Source organism: Oryctolagus cuniculus, chromosome 3 (assembly GCF_964237555.1).
Source record: "Oryctolagus cuniculus chromosome 3, mOryCun1.1, whole genome shotgun sequence".
Lineage (NCBI taxonomy): Eukaryota > Metazoa > Chordata > Mammalia > Lagomorpha > Leporidae > Oryctolagus > Oryctolagus cuniculus.
The window spans coordinates 5,709,249-5,728,710 of NC_091434.1; the positions used below are offsets into that span (position 1 = coordinate 5,709,249).

The 19,462-nt window shown below is 46.9% G+C and overlaps 2 protein-coding genes and 1 pseudogene across 2 annotated transcripts in view; all 3 read right to left on the minus strand.

Annotated features, from left to right (window-relative positions):
* On the minus strand, positions 1 to 5,074 carry LOC138849121 (UDP-glucuronosyltransferase 1A4-like; annotated as a pseudogene).
* UGT1A7 (UDP glucuronosyltransferase 1 family, polypeptide A7) overlaps positions 1 to 19,462 on the minus strand; it is a 214,881-nt gene that overhangs the window by 39,504 nt on the left and 155,915 nt on the right.
* The window catches only part of UGT1-6 (UDP-glucuronosyltransferase 1-6), a 97,851-nt gene that overhangs the window by 39,467 nt on the left and 38,922 nt on the right, over positions 1 to 19,462 (minus strand).

A 19,462-nucleotide genomic window follows, 5' to 3' on the forward strand; every position in this document is an offset into this window, starting at 1 on the left:
TTTGAACACCAGATTGTGCCTTCTAGATCAGCTTTTCCAATCTTTTTTTATTGTTATCACCAGGCCATGCATCACAATAGCATGTGATTGGTAGGCACAGTGCCCTACTCAAGTTAATCATTGTGAGAAAAAAAAATCTATTCTAGTCTTTATAACTGCCCTGTGTTCTACCTTTACCTTGGAGAGATTTCCTCATTGCCCATATCTGTAGCAAATACAGTTGATTAGTCTGCTCTCACTGGGAGCACAGAGTTCATGGCCTATGTTTCATGCAGTTTTGAAAGCACGACTTTGGACACGTGTATCAGCTCACCTCCTGCTACTTCTCCCTTAACCACTCTTTAGCAGGTTGCATCTGAGCTCTGAGGAGTCACCAACACCCTGGTCTCAACCCCTTCCCTGCTGGATGTTTCCATCTTGGATTGGGCTGCAAATTCTTTGCTCCCTTGTAACTCAAGATGGCTGATTAGAGGCACCTGAGCACTTCCCAACAGAGACGGATCAGAAGCAAAGAGGAAACAACTACCTCTGGGTCACAATACCTACAGGAGCACGCTAGAATACACTGCAGATGAAATGGAGAGATCGGCCACTGGACAGTCAGAGAGACCTCACCCTGCACAGACCCCAGAGACAACAGGTGCACCCTGGGTTCAGCACCTGCCCTGCTCCTCCTGTTCTGCACGTGCTGAGCTCCACTCAGGCCACTGGGGTGCTGCTGCACAGACCCCAGTGACTGACACCTGCAAGTTGTGCCCCCTAAATTCTCTGCTCCTGCTTCCATACAAGGTGCATGGCACCTCCTTGGCCACTGCAGTGGCCCTTGCCCAGTGTTGCCCTCAGAGACTAACTAGTGGACTGCTACCACTGATACATCACCTAGGGCACCCTCTCTCTTTGGGGTGGGAGGAGCCCCTCTGTCACATGACTGCTGGAGTCTGACAAGTCCAGTGCTGCTGTCATGTGTGCAAAGTACACAGGTGCCCAAGCCCAGGGGAGAGTCCACACTGTGGAGCTCTATCACCTTGCTGTGTGTTCCTCAAGCCCTGTACTTCTGGGATGTCCCTTCCCCAGCACAGCCTGTGAGACAGACAGGCCCTCTGCCCTAGCTGCCACAGTGACCTTGGCCAGAGCCTCTGATCAAGCTGAAGAAGCTGTTATACATCAACACTAAGGCTTCCACAGGACCCAAATCCAACACAGCTCGCAAAACAACGCGCTAACTCACATCATTTGGAGAAACTCTCTTATTACAGTAGCCATCCAGTAATGTTGGTACACATCCCAGATCTGTCACACGCACAAACACCAACTAGGGAGAGAAGTGTGGAGAAGTAAGGGGGCAGGACTCCTGCAAAGGGACACAGTGATGCACTAGCAACAGACCCCAAAGAAAGAAATCTGGGAAATCCCTAAAAGGGACTTGAAAGAGCAATTCCAAGGAAATGCAATGGAACAGAAGGAAATATAAACAGATACTACAATACAATTATAGTATCCAGATGTGAATATGAAATACAAAAAAAGCAAGAGAGATCATTAAAAGAGTCCATTATAAAACCTAGAGAAAAGAACTCAATAAATCAAGAAAAACTACAATAGAGCACCTCAACAACAGGCTAGATCCAGCAGAATAATTATTTCAAACGTGAACACAGATCATTTGAAATAAAAGTCAGAAGCAAAAAGAGAATGAAGACAGACTCCCAAACTTATGGGACATCATTAAACAAGGTCGGCAAAGGCATAGAAGTAACGCAAGGAACAGCTGGAAATGTCCAAACCTTGGCAAAGGCACGAAATTCCAGGCTCAAAGGGCTCCAGAGAGGTTTCAGCCAGAAAGATCCTCTCCAGTGCAAGGCAAACTTATTAAAGAACCAAGGCACAGAAAGACTTCTCATAACGGATACAGGCTGGCAACCACCTGGGACACGTACAGCCCAGATTAAAAATGGCAGGCCCAGTTTCTCTGCTTCCAATATAGCCTCCTGGAAGCCTGCAGAAGATAACTCATTTCTTAGGCCTGCTACCTACAGGAGATACCAAGATGTGGTTCCATGTTTCTGGCTTTGGTCTGGCACAGCCCCAGATGTGGGCATTTGAGGAGTGAGCCAGTGAAAGGAAAATAAAAATAAACCAATCTCTCTCTCTATCTCACTGTCTCTCTCTATCTCCCTCTTTCTCCCTTCCTCTCTCTCCCCTCTACCCTCCTCACTCTCTCTCTCTCTCTGTGTCTCACTGTCTCTCTATCTCTCTCTCCCTCCCTCCCTCTCTCCCTCTCTCACTCTCTTTGTATCACTCTACAATTCAAATGGATAAAACTTCCATTAGAATAATAGATTTTTCAACAAAAACCATATAGGCCAGGATGAAATGGGACAAAATATTCAAATCATGTGCCAAAAACAAAAGTCATCCAAAAATACTATATTCAACACAATTATGCAACATAACGAAGAGAGAGAAACTTTCCAAGATAGCAAACACAGAGAAATCATCACCACCAGTATTGCCTTATGAGTCTCTTAAGGGAATCCTATGTCTAGTCCTATATCTAGATATAACCTAATGCAAATGGATTAAATACCCCAGTTAAAATATATGAACTGGCCGGCGCTGCGGCTCAATAGGCTAATCCTCAGCCTGCGGCGCTGGCACCCCAGATTCTAGTCCCGGTCAGGGTGCCAGATTCTGTCCCGCTTGCTCCTCTTCCAGTCCAGCTCTCTGCTGTGGCCTGGGAGTGCAGTGGAGGATGGCCCAGGTCCTTGGGCCCTTGCACCAGTACGGGAGACCAGGAGAAGCACCTGGCTCCTGCCTTCGGATCAGCGCAGTACACTGGCCGTAACGCGCCGGCCGTAGCGGCCACTGGGGAGTGAACCAACGGCTAAAGGAAGACCTTTCTCTCTGTCTCTCTCTCTCACTGTCCACTCTGCCTGTAAAAAAACAAAAACAAAAGCAAAACAAAAACATATGAACTAACTAGATCAAAAAATCAAGACTCAAGCATATACTGCCCACAAGAAACTAACTATTAAAGACATAAACACACTGAAAAATAAGGAAAGAAGAAAGGCATTCCAAGAAAATGGAAAACAAAATTCACAATTCCTGTTACTTCACACTCCCACTAGAACATAGAACACTCTGGAAAGATGGGTAGCTAAGGAAGTAGTTAGATGTTTCTCTTGTAATTTCTTTCAAACTAGAGACCGATTGGATGGAGAGAGCAATACAGACCTGAGGGAAAGGCTTCCTATTGGCACAGTTATGCCCCCAATAAACACCATGTTGGGCATGATGGGCCTGGGGTAGTCCAGCACAAAGTCTCCTCGGAACAGCCACACGGATGCATGGCTGACAATATCCACCAAAGACACCTCTCTCTGAAAAAGCTCAGACGCCAGGCTCGCATACAGATCATAAGAAATGTAGCAAATGTACTTCATCATCAGAGGGTAGAGCATGTTCTTGACCCTTCGCAGGAAGCTCATGTGGTCTGAATTCATTGTTAGCATCCTAGGAATATATGAGGAAGGGTTCGGGCACTGTGTGCCCTCAAAGTCCAAGTCACAAGGGACAAAATGCAGAAAAAACACAGCAGGAACCGACAGGTACTTAGCCAGCAGTGCCCCACAGGGGAAAACCGGGTCAGTTAAGACCACATCGAAGGAACTCTATTTCAAGTGCCTGATCAAGGGTTTGCTGTGCAGTAGCTCCCAGCAAGTCCTACTGTACAGCATCAAAAATATTTTGACGTTTTCCAAAGTTACCAAAAGTATCTGTAGGAAATATGGTTTAAAGATCATTTGACTGTGGCTCTGCATCAGCTGGTCAAATTCTTCCTTGCTGTAAGGGGTGGCGTAGGTTTGCAGGGTGAAAAAGTCCTCTCCTTTGATGTGCATGGTCACCTCGGGACCTAGGACCAGGGCTTGGTGGCCTCGGGCGTGGAGCTCCTGCACAACCTCCCGCAGGCTGAGCCAGTGGCTTCCCTCCATGGGCACCACCAGCACCTTGCCGCCCTCAGCCCAGGGCAGCACACACAGCAGGAGCAGCAGCCTCACCAGCCGCTGCAGGGTGATCCACACTCCCAGCACCAACTCAGCAGAAGGCAGCAGCAGCACACTTTTCACACCAGGCTGTGTCTTCTACACCAGGTATTCCAATCTTTATATTGTGGTCGCCAGGCCACTTAACACAACAGCACGTCTTGGGAGGCACAGTGCCCTCCTCAAGTTAATCACTGCGGAAAAATCAATCCTTGTCATTATAACTGCCTTACACTCTGCCTCCACCCAGGGGAGACTGATCTGATTGCTGGTATCTGTAGCAAGTATATCTGACCTTACTGCTCTCACTGGGAGCATATTAATTCATGGCCTGTGTTTCATGCAGTTTCGAAAACACCCATATCAGTTCATCTGCTGCTACTTCTATTTAACCACTCTTTAACAGGTTGCGACTGAGCTCTGAGGAATCACCAATACCCTGGACTCAATTCACTTCTCTGCTCGTTGTTTCCATCTTTAATAGGTCTGCAGATTCTTTGCTCTCTTGTAAGTCAAGATGGCTTACTAGAGGTACCTGAGCACTTCCCAACAGAGAAGCATCAGAGGCAAACAACTACCATTGGGTCACCATATCTATAGGAGCATGCTAGAACGCAGTGCAGATGAAATGGAGAGACTGGCCACTGGACCCACAGAGAGATCTCACCCTGCACAACCACAGAGACAACAGATGGACCCTGGATTCAACACCTGACTTGCTTCGCTTTGCCTATTATGTGCAGAACTCCACTCAGGTCTCTGGAGTGCAGCTGCACAGATCCCAGTGACTGACACCTGCAAGTCCTGTCACCTAAATGCTCTGCTCCCACTTCCATGCAAGGTGCACTGTACCTCCTTGGCCACTGGAGTAGCCTCCACCCAGTGTTGTGTAAGGGAATCCTATATCTAAAAATGTAAGTAAGGTCACCACTGTCAATGACAACATGCAAACACATGAATCCCACAATATAAACACTTGGAAGATCCAGATAATCAGAACTTACCAATACAGAGAACCAAACAACCATATGCATAGATAAGAAACAACAAATATTCAAAACAACTGGGAGAAAATTCATGAAATGGCATGTCTTACAGATCAATAATAATCTGAATGCAAATGGATTAAATATCCCAATTAAAACACATGGTCTGGCTAACTGGATGGAAAAAATCAAGACTCAAGCATATACTGCCTACAAGCAACTCACTTAACCAGTAAAGACATACACATGGGGTGTAGTGGGTAAAGCTGCAGCATGCAGTGCCACCATCCCATATGGGCATCAGTTAAGTCCTGCCTGCTCCAATTCTGATCCAGCTCTCTGCTGTAGCCTGGGACATCAGTGGAAGATGGCCCAAGTCCTTGGGTTCCTGCACCCACATGGGAAAACCAGAAAAAATCCTGACTCCTGGTTTCAGGTTAGCTCAGCTCTGGCCATTTTGGCCATCTGGAGACTGAACCAGTGGATGGAAGACCTCTCTCTCTCTCAATCTCTTTCTCTCTGTCTCTCTCTCTAGTTCTATCTCTCTCTATTTCGATCCCTTTCTGCAACTCTGCCTTTCAAATCAATTTTTAAAAAATCTTTTAAAAAGACATACACACAATGAAACCTAAGGAAAAGAGAAAGATATTTCAGTAAAATAGAAAACAAAATTCACAATTCAACTTACTTCATACTCCCGCTAGAATAATTAGAACTCTTTTGAAAGCTAGGTAGAGAAGCAAGAACCTAGAAATTTATCTTTTAATTTTTTTCTACCTAGAGCACTGATAAGAGATGACAGCAAAACACACCTGAGAGAGAGGCTTCCTGCTGGCACAGTTGATGCCCCCAATGAACACCATGTTGGGCATGATGGGCCTGGGGTAGTCCAGCACAAAGTCTCCTCGGAACAGCCACACGGACGCATGGCTGAGAATATCCACCAACGACACCTCTCTCTGAAAAAGCTCAGACGCCAGGCTCGCATACGGATCATAAGAAATGTGGCAAATGTACTTCAGGGGCAGAGGGTAGAGCATGTTCTTGACCCTTTGCAGGAAGCTCATGTGGTCTGAATTCATCGTTAGCATCCTGGGAATATATGAGGAAGGGTTTGGGCACTGTGTGCCCTCAAAGTCCAAGTCACAAGGGACAAAATGCAGAAAAAACACAGCAGGAACCGACAGGTACTTAGCCAGCAGTGCCCCACAGGGGAAAACCGGGTCAGTTAAGACCACATCGAAGGAACTCTCATTCAAGTGCCTGATCAAGGGTTTGTTGTGCAGTAGCTCCCAGCAAGTCCTACTGTACAGCATCGAGGCATTTTTCATGTTTGCAATAGTTTCCAAAAATATCTGCAGAGAATGCTGTGGTTTAAAGATCATTTGACTGTGGCTCTGCACCATGTGGTCAAATTCTTCCTTGCTGTAAGGGGTGGCGTAGGTTTGCAGGGTGAAAAAGTCCTCTCCTTTGATGTGCATGGTCACCTCGGGACCTAGGACCAGGGCTTGGTGGCCTCGGGCGTGGAGCTCCCGCACAACCTCCCGCAGGCTGAGCCAGTGGCTTCCCTCCATGGGCACCACCAGCACCTTGCCGCCCTCAGCCCAGGGCAGCACACACAGCAGGAGCAGCAGCCTCACCAGCCGCTGCAGGGGAATCCACACTCCCAGCACCATTACAGAAGAAGCCAACAGCACCGCACTGTCCACACTGGGTTGTGCCTCCTGCACTAGTTTCTCCAGTCATTATATGCTGTCAACAGGCTGCTTATCACATCAGCATGTCATTGGATGCCACGGTGCCCTCCTCAAGTTAATCATTGTGGAATAAACTATCCTCCTCTCTATGACTGCCCTACCCTCTGCCTCCACCAAGCAGAGATTGATCTGAAGGCCCAATCTAAGCGAAACTCATCTGACCCTGCTGCTCTCTCTGGGGACATCCTAGTTCAATGACTTGTGTTTCCAATTTCCAAAACAAGACTTTGGACACTGATATTGATATGTGCTATGTGGGCAGCTTTTAGGATCTGTTGGGCTAGAGGTAACATATCACATGCTATCTCTCCATGTGTCATTCTATCCTCTTACTGGTCAATCAAAATGTCTCCTTTCCCAGGATGCATCTGCTTCACCTGATCCCTGCAAGTAAGACTGCAAAGAAATACAGACACTAAACTCCACATTCAGCTCATAGTTGTGCCATCAAATACCCTAGATGCCTTCTTGTCCATAGGGTACCCCTAACCTCATTAAAGAGAGGCTGGGAGCTGCATATTCTCTCTCTCTCTCCTTCAATAGCCCACTGGGAAGCACTTAAAATTAGTAATTTCCCACATCAATTTCATTTCATTGCCTACTATTTTTCTTTTAACCACTTTAGCAGGCTGCAGCTGAGCTCTGAGAGTCACCACTACCCTGGCCCCAATTCTGGACTGTGCTGCATGGGGCCCTGTTGGATGACTGTGCAGTCTCTGTGCTCTCAGGTCTGGCAAGATGGCCAGTGACAGACACCGGAGGACTTCCCAACAGAGACGGATTAGAAACTAAGAGAAAAACAAACTCTTGTTTAGCTACAACACTTGGGGGAGTGCAGTGCAGGTGGAATGGAGAGACCTGCCCTGGACAGACAGAGACATCACACCTACACAGACCCCACAAGCTGACAGATGTTGGCTTCACGGCGGCCCCACTCCTCCTTGTTCTTTAGGTGCAGAGCTGCACTCGGGCCACTGCAGTGCCCCCGCACAGACCCCAGCTACTGAGGAGTACAAGTCGTGCCACTCGGGTACCCTGCTCCTGCTACCATGCAAGGTGCACTGCACCCTCCTGGCCACTGGAGTGCCCCTCCCAGTGCAGCCCTCAGAGACTGCTTCATGCCATGACACCGCAGATACATCGCCTTGCTCCACCCACCCTGGTTTGGTGGAGGAGCCCCTTGTCCATGTGGCCTGTGGGGTCTGACAGGCCCAGGACCTCTGCTGTGTGTACTGCACACCCTTGACTCGGCCTGCTGGAGTAGGCACACTGTGGGTACCGCACCCCCACTGCTATATGTTCTATACCCATCTGGGCCACTAGAATGTCCCCATCCTGCACAGCCTGTGCGCATGGACAGGCTGTCTGCCCAGTGGCCACAGTGTCCCTGCCCAAAGCCTCTCATGGAGCTGGAGAAGCTGTATAGAGGCCACACTAAGGCTCCCAACTGGAACCAAAAGTAACACAGCACAGAGCCAACAGCATTAGATACAACTTTGGGAGAAACTCTCTTACTACAAAAGCCAGCCATAAACTAGGTACAGAATCAGACCCACCAAATGCTCAGACACCAACACAGGGACAGGAGTATAAAAGTAAAGTGACATGACGTTTCCAAAGGAATGAATAACACACCAGCAGAACATCGCAAAGCAAAGCAATGCGATGAAATGCATGAAGAAGCGTCTGAGAGAAACTCAGTGAGATCGGAGAAAATACAGATAAGTCGGTACCATTGTGAATATTATGAAACGGATGATAAATTCAGAAAAAAATAGAGACCATGAAAAGAATCAAACAGAAATATTAGAGCTGAAGAACTCAACAGATAAAAGATACAACTGAGCCCTGCAACAACAGACTAGATAAGCAGAGGAAGTAATTCCCAAATGCGAAGACAGAACATTCCAACGAACAGAGTCAGAAAAAGAAGGACTTCCAGACTTATGGACAACATTAAACAAGACTGGAAAAGGCATGGGAAATCTATTCACTGATACAACAGCTAAAAGTGTCCCAAATCGTAGAGAAGATGTGGACATCCAGGTCTAGGAGACTCAAAGTCCTCAAGCGGATTTCACCAGGAAGGTCCTCTACATTCCATAGAACAGTCAAACTATCAAAAGACCAGGACATAGAAAAACTTCCGACAATATCAAGAGAGGAGGACATTGATCCTAGCAGGTTAGCAACTTGGAAACCCAGACACTGTACTGAAATGCCCATTTGAGGCCCAGTTCCTCCTATGCCCATCCAGCTGCCTGCTAATGCAACATGAGAGGCAGCAGATGAGGGCTCAAGTGCTTGAGCCCTGCCACCCACTTGAGATACCTGCATGGGCTTGCTTCCTCCTGGATTTGGCCTGGCCCAGCCCTAGCTGGTGTGAATACCTGGGAGAGAACCAGTAAAGGAAAATCAATCTCTCTCTCCCTCTCTTTTTCTCTGTCCCTGTGCCTTTCAAATGGATGAAAATAAATGAAATAAATAAACCTTACAAACAACAAGAGAAAAGCGTGAGAGTCACATGGAAGGGATCTCCCACGACACTGACAGCAGATTTCTCACCCTTATAGGCCAGGAAGAAGTAGGATGACATGTTCAAAGCTGTCAGAGAAAAGCCTGCCCACCAAGAACACAGACTCAACAAAACTACCCTGCAGAAATGAAGGAGTAATACAAACTTCCCAAGATAGCAGAAACCAGCAGAGACCAGCGCCACCAGACCCACCTTATAGTTTCCTAATGCAGTCCTACACCCAGAAGCAGAAGGAAGGTCATACTGCCATGAAAGATACAAAACCGACAAAATGAACAGATACATGAAAAGTCAAGAGAAAAGAATAAAATCCTTCCAACACAGAAATGATATAACCATGAGGATAAACAATAAGAGACAGAATATACAAACCAACTGACAGAAATTCAACAAAATGACACAGCTTTACATATCAATAATTATCAGATTGTAAATGGATTAAATTTCCCAATTAAAACAATTGGCTAAGATGATTTTAAGAAACCAAGACTCGGCTGGTGCCGTGGCTCAATAGGCTAATCCTCCACCTAGCGGCGCCGGCACACCGGGTTCTAGTCCTGGTCAGGTCGCCGGATTCTTTCCCGGTTGCCCCTCTTCCAGGGCAGCTCTCTGCTGTGGCCTGGGAAGGCAGTGGAGGATGGCCCAAGTGCTTGAGTCCTGCACCCCATGGGAGACCAGGAGAAGCACCTGGCTCCTGCCCTCGGATCAGCGCGGTGTGTCAGTCGCAGAGCTCCAGCCGTGGCGGCCATTGGAGGGTGAACCAACGGCAAAAGGAAGACCTTTCTCTCTGTCTCTCTCACTATCCACTCTGCATGTCAAAAAAAAAAAAAAAAAACACCCAAGACTCAATGATATGCTGCCTACTAGAAACTCACTTAACCAGTACAGTAATGCACACACGGAAAGATAAGGAAAGAAAAAAGATGTTTATGAAAATGGCCACCAAATGTCAACAGGAATGGCTGTAATTATATCAAATAAATAAACTGAGAAAAACTGTAACAAGAGAATGTGTCAGTATATAATTAAGAGATAAATTCAATAAGAAGATTTAACAATGGTGAATATATATTCATCTCATGCTGAATCATCTAATTTTATACCACAGAGTAGTAGATCTTAAAGGGAGAGATAAGTTCCAGCATCAACCATAATTGGGGAATTCAATATTCCATTTCCATCAATGGACAGATCATCAAGACAAAATAATAAAAACTAAGCCCTAAAGTTAGATGAACTGAACTTATTGAATGGAAAACAAAATGTAAAAAGAATAAGCAAGTCTAAAAGTTATTTCTTTGAGAACACCCATCACATGATTGAATCCATTTAAAATCACAAAGGAGGAGACAGAGAAAAAAATACAGCTTTCTTGGACTTGGGTCTTTTGCATGAGGAGAATTCCACAAACTCCTCACAGGAGTCAAATCTTAGGGTTAAGCAAACCACAGGAGCCAGGGACACTAACCTGAGATAACACTGGGGTGGAGCCAGAGAGCAGATCAGGCCCTCCTGCAATTGTCTCTCCAAAGAAACGTTGATTTCAACAACTCTCTAAGCATGAAGCAACCCCACAAGAGCTGAGGAACCATGTGGAAGAGCACAGCACCTGGGGTTATTGCCAGCATGCTAATAAGAAAAGAGGAATTGAAGAAGACATGAGGGAGCTTCCTGTACCAGCCCTCCCCTAAATCCAAGCAGTGCAGCTTAGAAAAAGACACCAGCCACTTAGTGAAGGCAAAGGAAATTAAAAATGGACCACAGATGGGGGCCGGTGCTGTGGCTTAGTGGATAAAGCCGCCGCCTGCAGTGCCGTCATCCCAAGTGGGCACCGGTTCGAGTTTCTGTAGCTCCATTTCCCAAACAGCTCTCTGCTAACTGCCTGGGAAAGCAGTGGAAGATGGCCCAAGTCCTTGGGCCCCTGCACGCACGTGGGAGACCCAGAAGAAGCTCCTGGCTTCACATTGGCACAGCTCCCGCAGTTGCAGCTATCTGGGGAGTGAACCAGTGGACAAAGACCTCTCTCTCTCTCTCTCTCTCTCTCTCTTCCTCTGCCTCTGCCTCTCTGTAACTCTGCCTTTTAAAATAATTTTTTTGAATAAAGGGCCACAGACTTGGAACACAGTATGAGGCCTGCCAAGAAGAATTCCATATCAGGTAGAGCCCCAGGACACTAACTGTGGATATAGCCTCTTGAACCATCCCAGGGCCCAGTGGAAATTACAGATCTCAGCAGAATGGACTCACACCTGCTCCACAATACCACTAGCCATGGATGGCCTGGGCCTGGGTGGTCAATCTGTGACTTCATTGGTGCTTATAGCCATGAGCTTCAGGTGCAAACCAGCTTGGTGTCAGCCTTAGTAGCCAAGGGACCTCTCCACCATCCCTACCCTACTGAAGAATCACAGAGTGTTGAAAGACTCCATTTCCTAGGTTAGAACAGGGAGGGAATTACAAGATTTTGCCTTGGAACTCAGTGTAGGGCCCACTGTGGTGAATCTGAACACTAGAGGAACCCAACAGCTCCTGGCACTTGCACCCACACATAGAACATTGGATGCCTTTGGGTTGGACTTGTGCTCAAGCCTCTATCACCCCACTGCATGCAACAGTCTCGGGCCATGAGTAGACCTTAAGAGCAGGCAGGCCAGTGCTGTCTGGGCCTTGGCACTGACCCTATGCTGCGTAGGTTTGATGGGAGGTGGGCTTTGCACCCCAGCGTGGCAGCAGCTTCAGTGGCCACAGGACTTCCTACCACATCCTCTCCCAACACCAAACAACACAACAGAGAGAAGAGAGTCAGGGTCCAGTTGTGGAAGAAGAGGGAGGGAGACAGTGGCTGTTGCTCTGGAGCCACGGGTGAGACCCACCATGGTGAGGCCCAGTGTCTGGCAGCATCCACAGCACCTGACCCCATGACTGTGGATGGCTACCAGACCCTGCCCCAAACCCAGGCACTGGATCACAGATCTGAGCAGAGGACTATCTGCTTCAATCAGTCATCAAGTTAACCATGCAGAACATGCAAACACAGTCATAGATTTGCAACAAAGTTTGGTTGGGCTCCCTCTAGTGCCAAAACCATGAAAACACAAAGATGGCCGACTCACAGCAAAGGTGGACTTAGGGTGCCATCTAGTGCTGACACAGCACCAGAGAACACAGGCACAGAGACCAGTATCAACAGCCTGCTTAGGATTTCTGGGTAATAAAAACAAAGCCAGACTGGGAAGAATGGAAAGAGTGCCTAAGCCTTCGATTGTCCAATGTGGTCATTGGTCAGTGAACACCAGGATCTTACAGAGAACCACAGCCTCACCAGACAGACAAAAATAAAGCTTCTGAAACCAATCAAAAAGTGATAGCCATGGGTGATCTCTCCAGCAGAGAATTCAAAACTGCTGTTTTCAGGAAACTCAACAATTTTCAAAAACCACAAGGAAGCAAAAAATCCTGAACAAAAGACACTGCAGAACATGAAGAGGACGCTCTACCTTGATCAAACAGAATGCATCCAGGGATGCAAGGATGGTTCAGCGTAGAGAAATCAATGAACATGATGTACCACACCAACAGAGTGAAGGAGGAAGACCTTGATGCAGAAAGGTTTTCAATGAAATTCCAACTCCTCTTAAGGATGAAAATTCTCAACAAGTTAGCTAAAGAAGAGGCATACCTCAACATGCTAAGTGCCATAATATAATAGGCCCAAAGCTAACAGCGTCCATAATGGAGAAAAGTTGAAAATTTTCTCTGAAAGATCAGAAACAAGACAAGGAATGCAACTTCCGTAACTTTTATTCAGTACTGTGCTAGAAGTCCTAGCCATTGAAATCAGGCACGAAAAAGAAATACAAGACATTTAAATTTAAATTGGAAAGTACAAACTCAAAATACCTCCATATGATGTGATCTTATATGTAGAAAACCCCAAAAAAGCATAAAAATCTTTCAGAACTAATAAATACATTTAGCAACGCTGCAGAATACAAAAGAAACATACAAATATCCGTAGCTTTCTATACAGCAATAGAGCATTCTCTAAAATATAAGTCAAGAAAGAAACCCCATTTACCCTAGACACAAAAATTCTAGAATAAATTCAACCAAATAGATGAAAGATCACCACACTAAGAATTATGAAAGTTAAAGAGGACATAAAACATTGAAAAGATATACTATGTTCATGTTCTGGAAGAATGATGTTGGTAAAATGTCAGTGCTACCCAAAGCAATCTTCAGATTCAAGGCCAAACTTATCAAAATACCAAGGAAATATTGGGCAGAACTAGAAAAAGAAATAGTAACATTCACAGGAAAACACAAAACCTAGGAGTAACCAAAGCAATCTTGAGCAAAGAACAAAGCAGCAGGCATTATTCTACCTGACTTCAACATATTCTGCAAAGTTAGAGTAATCAACACAACATGGCATTATTCTACCTGACTTCAACATATTCTGCAAAGTTAGAGTAATCAACACAACATGGAGCTGACATGAAACAGATAAACACATCACTGACCAGCCCACACCGCTCTCTGTCACCACCAGCCACTCCGCCAGCTTCTACCCATAGCTGCAGGGCTTGCCTGGTTGCTGACTCATCAAATCTGCCTAGTGTGCACCTGACAGAAACATTCGTAACTTTGAAGGACAAGTCTGACCAGCTCTGAAGACAAGGGTCTGGTCAGCGTTAGTCCACGGCATGGTCCAAACGCTGCTCAGCAAGACACCCAAGCAGAACACCAAGTGCACTCGTCGCTAGCAGACTCAATAGACCAAAAAACACCAATGGAAGCTCATCAGGTTGGAGCGCATGACCCCGCACAGTAACATGAATCCACACAAAAGGGCAAAAGGGAACACCTGCAATTGTGAAGGATGTACAAATGCATATTTCCTCTACTTTATTCCATTAACAAAAGAAGTTCTAAGGGGCTGGCACTGTGGCATAGCAGGAAAAGTCACCACCTGCAGTGCTGGCATCCCATATGGGAGCTGGTTTGAGTCCCTGCTGCTCCACTTCCATCCAGCTCGCTGCTAATGTGCCTGGGAAAGCAGAGGAAGATGGCCCAAGTACTTGGGCCTCTGCCATTCATATAGGAGACCCAGAAGAAGATCCTGGCTCCTGGCTTTGGCCTGGCCGCCTTGTCCATTGCAGCCATTTGGGGAGTGAACCGGCAGATGGGAGACCTCTCTCTCTCTGTAACTGACTTTCAAATAAATAGACAAATCTTTAAAAAATAAAAGAAGTTCTAAAAAACCATGCACCTAGAATAGTGTACTGGGTCCTCTAACAGAGAAGTATAGTGAACCTGACAATGACAGCACAGGCACAAAGGAGGAGGAGCCAGAATGGTGGATAAGGAGAGAATGCAAGGAAACCAGGACGGATACATCTATTTTGGCCCCAAAACAAATTTGTAATTTGCTTTTAGTTTTCTCAAAATACATATTTTTCCATACATTTTTGGAAGGCCCCTTGTGTGCATGCATTTTACAACTTCTCACCAAAACCAACCTGTCTTTTATTCCATGTCCATGGATTTTTCTGACTCGTCCTGTAGGAGGCATCCATGGGGAGTGACTAAAAATGTTCCAAAGCTAACTCTGGGCCGGCACCGCGGCTCACTAGGCTAATCCTCCACCTTGCGGCACCGGCACACCGGGTTCTAGTCCCGGTCAGGGCGCCGGATTCTGTCCTGGTTGCCCCTCTTCCAGGCCAGCTCTCTGCTGTGGCCAGGGAGTGCAGTGGAGGATGGCCCAAGTGCTTGGGCTCTGCACCCCATGGGAGACCAGGAGAAGCACCTGGCTCCTGCCATCAGATCAGCGCGGTGCGCCGGCCGCAGGCGCCAGCCGCGGCGGCCATTGGAGGGTGAACCAACGGCAAAGGAAGACCTTTCTCTCTGTCTCTCTCTCTCACTGTCCACTATGCCTGTCAAAAAAAAAAAAAAAAAAAAAAAAAACCAAAGCTAACTCTGGTAAATGTTGCACAAACCTTTGAAGACACTTAAGTCTGCTGAATTGTGAAGGACAAATGACTGAATTGCATGCCATGTGATCATATCCCAACAAAGCTGCTTTCTTAGGAAAAAAATTCACTTAAGGCTGGCCCTGTGGTGTAATAGGTTAAGCCTCTGTCCTCGGAACCAGCATCCCTTATAAGCACTAGTTCAAGTCCCAGCTGCTCCACTTCAGATCCAGCTCCCTGCTAACGGCCTGGGAAGGCAGTGGAAGATGACCCAAATTCTTGGGCCCCTGCACCCATGTGGGAGACCTGGAAGAAGCTCCTGGCTCCTGGCTGCAGACACCCCAGCTCCAGCCATTTCAGCATTTGGGGAGTGAACCAGCTGATGAAAGAGCTCTCTCTGTCTCTCCCTCTCCTTGGAACTCTGCCTTTCAAATAAATAAATAAAACCTTTTTTAAAAAAATCCACTTAAAAAGACATCCAAAAACCATTTTTTGGATTTGAAAATCTGACACTCTAAATATACCTGAATTATGAATCAAATTGTTAAATCATTAATTAGGCCTTAATCCTGAATAATTACTTAATCATAGATTATAAATTAAAGACCAAGCTTTGGGGTTTGGGATTCTTTCATTAAAAACCCTGAATCCAATAGCATTTAACTACTTTTTAGATAATTACTCATTAACAGCACCACTGCTGTCAAAATTTTCCACTTCTCTGATAATCTCCAAGAATCAATCATAAAGATAAACACAGGATTTTGAAATAAGGGCAGCATATTAAAGGCTGTGCAGGTGTTGGCCTGGGTCATGCATTTTTGAAAAGTGCCTGTTAAGGATGACATGGCATTTTGGGGTTGGTTTCCCTCTTGGCTTAGCCAAGAAATGTTGACATTTCAGCCTGGACCAGCATCACTTGCAGAGACCCCTGCAGGGAGACCTGATGAATGGAGGGTGGGCAGAGGGAATTGCTGTCCCTCTCATTACCTGGCTGGGAGCCCTGCTGGGAAGACACGCACTTGGAAGGTCCTCACTTCAGAGTCTCTCCACCTCAGCACCATGGACCTCTTGAGTCAGATTACTTTGCCGGAAGTGGGTAGGTGGATATTATGCACCATGGTGTCGCTCCCCCATTCACAGAGGAACGACACAGGACCCTGTGCTGTTCTTTTGTCTTCTCGGCCCTTCCCGGGTTTGCTGCTGGTCCTTCCCGGGTTGGCTGCCAACCCTTCCACCTCTATGGAGGGGCGGCACACCCCCCGCTGCTTTCCCCGCTTCCGCGGAGGAGCGGCACACCGCCGGCCGGCTCTCTCGGGGGCTGCTCAGGTGTTCCTTCAGATGTTCCCTCAGATGTTCCTGGTGCATGTTGTCTCTCTCCTCCTTTATAGTCCTCTTCCACCAATCCCAACTCTGCTACCCACACGCCGAGCACGCTGCTCTCCTCCAATCAGGAGCAGGATCAGCTCCTGCAGCTTATCAGTCGAACTGGTGAGAGGCAGCTGCGTAGAGGTTGTTTGGGCTCTCTCTCAGCGCCATATTGTGGGAGAGCAGATGCATAGAATAAGGTGACTAGAGACAAAATCACTTCACCCTTTCTCCCCTACCCTCATTTGAGAACTACTGTTTTAGAAGATTCTGGAACACAAGAGAAGGAAATGTGGGCACGGAAGAACTAGTCCTGAGGAGTTGGGACCTAATTTTCCGGAAAAATGCTCCTGAAAGAATGTTGCAAGAAACCCATGTTGTTTTCCCAAGTTTTGGCCCATATAGAACTAGAAGTCTCCACGGAAGAGAGGAATAAGGGCCATGGCTCCCCAGTCCACAGAGCACTTGCTGTCCTATTCGACCCTGAAACAATCTGAGAAGGTGCATGAAAGTCGTCAGCCTCACCTTCAGAGGTAGAAGCTGAAGTCACAGTCCTACGTATATTTGTTTAGGCTATACTATTATAGCATATAGTTACCTAAAAAACACTACTTTATCCTAATTTGATAGGCAAAATTGAACTTCATTGTTTATTTTAAAAAGATTTATGTATTTATTTATTTGTGTCAGAGTCACAGAGGGAGAGTCAAAGAGAGAGAGAGAAAGAGATCTTCCATCAGCCAGTTCACTCCCCAAATGGCTGCAACAGCCAGGGAGGGGCCAGGATGAGGCCAGGAGCCAAGAGCTTCTTCCAGGTCTCCCACATGGATGGCAGGGGCCCAAGAACTCGGACCAACTTGTGCTGCTTCCCCAGGCCATAGCAGGGAGCTGGAATGGAAATGGAGCAGCCAGGATTCAAGCTGGCATCCAGATGGGATGCCCACGCTGCAGGCGGCCACTCTACCTGCTACACCAAGACACTGGCCCCTCATTGCTTCTTTACCTGAATTTCTTGGGTTGTTTCTGAAGTTAGGTCAAAGTTTAACAGGCCATTGTGCTGTGTTTGGTATTTGTAGCATCTGCTTATGTTATTTGCCTAATGAGGGCTTTAGTTTTATAAATATGATGCATGTTCTTTTTTGTTGTTGTTGGTAATCTTCTGAGTTGTCATCATGTAAGGTAACATTAGTCATTTTAATGTGAATAATTCTGTGGCATTTAGCACATCCACAATGGCGTGAACGGTCACCTCTACCTGGTTCCAATACAATTTCCATCACTCCGAAGGGAATGCTTTTTCATAGTGTTGAAATGGTTTGATTACTGCAAAAGGCAAGTTGATTCTTATCACCTTGATTCAGCTGCTAAGAACTAAATGTCCAAGCTAATGATTACCCATTCTAACACAGGTCGTTTTCTTCAAGGCCATATAAGATGATAATGACACGCAGGTGAGGCAGCATGGAGACCGCACCCTGCACTACTCTGGTTTCAATGTCACTGCAGACAACTCTTCTCACAGAACCAGTGTGTGGGACCAAGGTACCAAAGACGACAGTGTTTTCCTTTTTACGTCCCATATTTCTTTGTGATAAGAAACCCCTTTGGATAGACAATAACAAATAAATCTCTTGTACTCATAAACCTCTGGTTGAATCTTCCTGACACTCGGAGTTTCAATTTCACAACGTAGGCTCCCTGGACCCCATCCCATTTTGCTCAGCCTCCTGCCCCTCTGGCTCACGGGACCTGTGTCCAGTGTTTGGTGTGGAAGACACATTGCAAGCATCTTTGGGACTGTCTGAGGCTTCTTCCGATGAAAAATGCATTGAGAGGGAAATTCTGGCATGAAGATGAAAACTATCAAAGGTACAAATATTTAAGAAAGCAACTCACAGGTTTTGGTTTTCCAAAGCGACTCTGGGCACTGTGCCCCACTTCTCAGGGGGGCATCTAGGAATAGTCCCTGAGGTCTGAGGCTCCCACACCTGTCTGCACCAGCCCAGCAGTGAGCAGTCAGCTTTGCAGGCCACACAGCTCAGTCGCAAGTTCTGTGTGCTGGTGCTGGTGCTGGTTTTTAACCTCCCTCTAAAACTATGAAAGCCATTCTTAGCTCTGGGCTATTTAAAAACAGGTCTGTGGGTACAAGTGTCTGGCATAGTAGTTGGCATGAAGCTTGAGACAACTGTATCCCACTACAGAGTTCCTGAGTTCCAGCTCCACACCAGCTTCAGTGCTTTCTAACTTGGCTGTGCAGCCCTGTGTGAAGTGAACCCCGTGGATGGTGCACTGTCTCTATATCCCGATTTCCTTTCTTTCTCCATAGGAGTACATCTTTTTAAAAGGACGGCACGCAGATTTGGCCTGTGTGTTTCCTCACACCTGCCTTGGGACCAGGGACAAAAAATGGACAGAGCTGGGAGAGTGGGTTTCAACAAAGACACATTGCCTTGGTCAAGCCTTCACCTCTGCTGGACTGCAATGCCATTGCTGCAATGATCCTGGGACTGTCCCCAGAACAAAACTAAGTGTATCTGTATATCTATGGCTGTCACCAGGCATGAGCCCAAAGTTCACTGCAACACCTGCATGTCACCTGGGCCTCAGGTCCCCCACAGCCCTGCTGTTCCAGGCCTGGCACCCCTCCCCACTCCCCACCACCATTTCTTCTCCCAGGGGGACAGGACACACGTGAGTGGGAGAAGACAGAGCCCAGAAGAGCAGTGTCTGCCTGCGAGAAGCACACCCACCCACCTGAGACACGACGTCCGGCTTCTTGCAGTTGATCCCGCCA